The following is a 4,826-nucleotide window of genomic DNA, read 5'->3' as shown; positions in this document are numbered from 1 at the left end:
GGCTCCGGGGGCCCAAGGGGTGCGCGGAGTGCTGGCGCCCGACCCGCGGACCCCGGGGCCTCCGGCAGCCTCACACCTCCCGGCGCCCCCCTCCGCTTTCCTCCCTGCCGGCGGGGAGCTCGCGCGGAGGCCCGACCCCGAGTCCGCTCTGGCATCTTCGCTGGGAGACCCGGCGGTAAACGACTCGCCCCAAAGTCGGGAGCAGCAGGTCGGGCGCCTGCACCCAGGCGGGCCGCGTCGCCGGCCGGGTGGAGAGGGCCGGCATCTGCCAGTACTTGGGGCCTGTGTTGGGGCGTCCGGCTCGGGCCTGGCTGTGAGCCCCCTCACCGGGGCTGTAGATGAAGAGGTGTCCCTGGCCTGAGGCCACTCGCACCCCAACACGTGACTCAGCCCTTCCTCGCTGATCCAGGCCTGACAGGTGTATCAGTGAGTGACTGGGAGTGGGCAGGGGAGGGGTGAGGCTCTTGCCTGGCCAGTGACCAGAGGTGGGTTGTCCCAGGCCTGCCCCAAGGAAGGGGCAGCTTCTGCCACAGCCAGTTGAGGCCAGTGTCCTGTGGATCCCGAAAGGCCTGCGGAGCTCTGCGGCTTGTGAGACAGGACGGTGCCCAGGCCCCGCACCCACCGCCCTGCAGCCCGGCAGACCGCCCCCCCACACCCCCAGAGGTAGAGGATGCAACCTGAGCCCTGGCAGGGAGCCTTTGGCCCTGTCCGCCTCGGGAGCCTGCAGTGGGTGCACTCGGGCCTATCAGTCGTCCCCAAGGGGCTCCTCTGGGAGGGCACCAGGGAAAGGCCAGTTAAGACCCGGGGCAACCTCTCAGTGGGTGGGCTGAGATTTGAAGAGCAGGGAGCAGGCAGCGGCCAGCGGGCACACTGACTTGTTGCCCTTGAGAGCACCTGCCCCGAGGACGGCTGCTACGGCTGACACAGCTGCCGGGTGCTGGCAGATTCCAAAGGTGGGCAGAGGCTTCTCTCCCCAACATCTTTGCAACTCTGGGTCCAGAAATGCCTCCCGAGCAGTTCCCCAAAGGTCCGCGGGGTCCCTGTGCCCAGAAACAGCCGCGCCCCACTCTCCCCTGGGCTGCCTGGCTGCCCACTGGGCTGCGGTGCTGGAGCGCAGGCCGGCCCTGCCCTGCTGGTCATCCGTTTCCCTGGAGGGTTGGCCCCTGGGGGCGTTAGTGGCCAGAGCAGGCGGGCTGGGCCGCCCAGGAGCTGAGATGCAGGTGGTAGCAAGTCCACCCCAGCACACACCTGCACCCCCCCCCCCCCCCCCTTACCGAGCATGGGCGGCGCCCCCGCCCCCCCCCCCCCCCCCGCATTTTAAAGGCTGGGCCCAGGCATCCCGCCCGCCCGTCCAGCACCTTGGGCTCTCAGCTGTCAACCAGCGGGCTGCTCGTTCCGCCTCCAGTTGCCCGAGCAGAGCCCCAGTGGCCCCGTCACTGCCAGGCAGAGCCACATGACCGGGGCCCATGAGCACTTCGCACATCTGTCTGAAACTCCTCCCTGGCCTCAGGAGCAGATGGGATGGGGACCCTCCACCACCGAGGCCTCTGCTGGCCTGACTGCTCCACCTGCTTCCCTCCACCCCAGCCACTCCCGCCCTAAGGCTCTCAGCAGAGCTAGCCTGGGGCCCTCAAGCCTCGGACACCACCCTCCAAGAAGTCCTGGGTTCCCTCGTTGGACACCACCCTCCAGGAAGTCCTCCTGGGTTCCCTCCCCCACGGTGGTCCGCAACCCCCAGCGCCACGCCGGGTCCCTTCCTCTGTGCTGGGCCTGGTGCCTGGGAGGTGCTCTGTGAGGTGTGCTGGAGCCCAGCCTAGAAGAAAGCGGAACTGGGGGTGGGACAACTGAATAAACCCTAGTGCTGCACCTCTAGCCTGCACCCCACTTCTGTGTGTATAAATAAATCAGCCATTAAGAAAAGGACAGTTTATATTTGGGGTTCCTCAAACTGCTAAACATGGAGCTTCCCTACGACCCAGCAATCCCACCCTTGGCATCTACCCAAAGGACACAAAAACAGATTCAAAAAGACACCTGCACCCCCATGTTTATTGCTGCCTTATTTACAATCGGAAAGACATGGAAACAGCCCAAGTGCCCAAAAGTGGATGCCTGGAGTAGAAAGATGTGGTACATAGACACAATGGAATATTACTCTGCCGTCAAAAAGATAAAACTCACCCTTTTGCAGCAGCATGGATGGAGCTGGAAGGGGTCATGCTTCGTGAAATAAGCCAGAAAGAAAAAAATACCGATGGTTTCACTCAGCAGGAGCGTAAAGGACCGGGGGAAAGGTAGTAATAATGAACAGCTCTATACCAGAGACATTTTATAGGGGTGGAGTGGGGGAGGGGGTAAAAAATGGGGGAGTGCACAGAACTATGGTGTTGGCACACGGGTGATTTGGTGGTGGGAAGCCCATGGGGATTGTGCAGGATAGAAAAATGCACAAAAATATGTAAAAATAAACTATTGTAAATTTTTTTTAAAGAGAGAAAAGAAAAAGAGTTTAAAAGAACTGTTTAAAACACCTCTGAATCCTAAAAGAGGAAGCTAGAGAAACCCTGAAGACGAACGAGGACAGCCGCAGGGGGCGTGAGCGCGAAGGTGCACGCAGCGGGCAGCGGCCAGAGCCCTGGGGCGGGCAGCTCCGGCCTCGAGGGCCCGTGGAAGTGGCCCACAGGGCTCGCTCTCCTGGGACGAGGTGGTGGTCGGGCCAGCAGCTAGCCAACTGGCCTTGCGCCGGCCGCGGCCCCGCCCGCGTCCCCCCTAAGACCATCCACAGGCCAGCGCCCCCGAGGGTGTGGTGGGCGCCCCACCGGCTGACCCGGAACTTTCCGGGCGGGTCCTCAGGTGCCTGCTCCCCACCCCCCGGAACTCACCCTTCACAGGCGGCTGGTGCGGAGCCCCCAGGTCCAGCCTCTGACTCTGGCCCCGGGACTCGGTGACAGGAAGGCACGTCCCGGAGCGCCCAGTCTGAAAGTCCACGCCGGTGCCTCGGGCCGCGGGGCCGCTGGGCTGCCTGGGGTGCAGGGCGGGGGCCCCACGGGCGCCTGGTCCCTCGTGGGCTTTCGGCTGTGACTGGAGCAAGCTCCCCGCGCGGGGCTGACCGGAACAGGGCCTGCGCCGCCTGCGAGCCTGGGGGTCTGGATGTCGGGAGGGGCCTGTGGGTGCCCTTGGGCGGGTGCCGTCTGCCCAGGCTGGTGCCTGCCTGCCTCTGGGAGGGGTCTGGACTTTTGTGCCACCAGGAGCGGGAGTGACGGTGCCTGGTGGGGTCCTGGCGCTCCGGGGTGGGGGGTCGGGGGGTCTTGGCCAGTTTGGATCTGGCGAGCAGGTGCAGCTTGGTGATGGGGCTGCAAACAAACCTTGGCCTTCGTTCCCGAGGGACGTCCGCGGCAGCGCCCGCTGGCACCCGCCCTTTCCCCAATGCCCAGCCCTAACGTGGCGCCCGCACCTGCAGGCTCTGGCTTGCATCTGTCTCCTGTGCATCCTGGCCTGGACCCAGCCCTCCTAGGGGCTGCTGAGTGAGTGCGCGGTCATGTTGGGGGTCCCTGATGCCCCCATAGCTGAGCTGCTCCTTGAAGGAGAAAATCTGCTACTGGCGCTCAGGGGTTCAGAGATTCCAGCCCCAGGCGGGTCAGCTCACACATGACCCCGAGGCTCGAGAGGGCCCCCCTCACACCTGAACTTCAGTGTCTGCAACATCGACGGTCGCGGCAAGTCACCCTGATGAAGATGACCCCGTGAGCTCTTGGGGGGCAGGATGACAGAGCGCCACCTCAGCTGCCCTGTCCCCCGAGCAGCCCAGCCGCCCAGCGGCCTTGCCCTCCCCTCCTCCACCCTCCCCTCCCCCCTGGCGCCACCTCTCCATTTAGTCTGCTTGTCCACGGGCGCCTTGGCCCGGGAGCCCAGTGGCCATTGGCTGCCTCCAGCCCCGTAGGCAGTAATGGTGTCTGGTGGCCTCTGGCCACCTCGCTGCCCCACCCCGGGGTCTTCAAGCTACTTTAAAGCTGTTTGAGGGGATGAAGGCGGTCTGGGTGATTGTGGACACGGGCGGCGGTGTACGGGGCCTGCTGGGGTGTCCGCTGCGTCTTTGTGTGTTTGCAAACTCCAGAACGAGTTGTTTGAAGTCACTTTTTTAAAAAATGTATTTATGCGTAGAAGAGCTGGGGTCCAGGCCAGAGGTGTGGGGGTGTGAGGGTGTCCGCAGAGACAGAGCGGGCAGCAGGACGGGGTTCCGCGGAAGCCCACTGCCGAGGGGGCAGCGAGGAGCAGGGAGGGCGCAGCGGCGCCCTGGGGTCTCCGCGGGCTGGGGCTGGACATCCCTCGGCCACCAGGGAAGCCTCTGACCGTTGCCTCTGCCTAGCAACGTGCGTGGCTAAGATGCCACGGCTGGTGCGCGGGGCTCGCGGGGTGCGCGGGGCTCTGGACACAGCCACACGCAGCCGGCGTTCTCTTTGATAACAGCGTTTATTGTCCGTGGACGGAACGATCACGCGAGAACGATACAAGCAGAGACATGCGTGGCCGCTCGAGGCTTTCGACAACGGTCCGCGCCCCGCACAGGAAGCCTCGGGCTCCACATTCCATCACAAACACACTGCCCGAAATAAAAAATTAACAGAGTCCCAACACAACCCCACAACATCAACAAAGCTTTAAATTATGGCGGCAAGTCCCATAATTCTTAATACTTATCAAGCAAAGATCTGAAAATAACTACAATGTAAACTTCGTCTTAAATAGTTTGCGTTGCTGCGTGAAGAATACAGGGGAGTCAGCAGTGCCCGGGCCGCGCGGCCGTCGGTCAGCAGCCCCCGACCGCG

At 63.5% G+C, this 4,826-nt stretch overlaps 1 long non-coding RNA gene across 1 annotated transcript; it reads left to right on the top strand.

The window, feature by feature from the left end:
• The first annotated feature begins 6 nt into the window (after positions 1-6).
• LOC105854574 lies at positions 7-2,537 on the top strand. The gene is made up of 4 exons (XR_001146206.1): positions 7-426; positions 500-953; positions 2,192-2,294; positions 2,492-2,537. It is a non-coding gene; the product is annotated as an uncharacterized LOC105854574 (long non-coding RNA).
• The last annotated feature ends 2,289 nt before the right edge of the window (positions 2,538-4,826 follow it).

Source organism: Condylura cristata, unplaced genomic scaffold (assembly GCF_000260355.1).
Source record: "Condylura cristata isolate star-nosed mole 26May11 unplaced genomic scaffold, ConCri1.0 scaffold00060, whole genome shotgun sequence".
NCBI classification, from domain to species: domain Eukaryota; kingdom Metazoa; phylum Chordata; class Mammalia; order Eulipotyphla; family Talpidae; genus Condylura; species Condylura cristata.
This window is presented reverse-complemented; position numbering and strand designations above follow the sequence as displayed.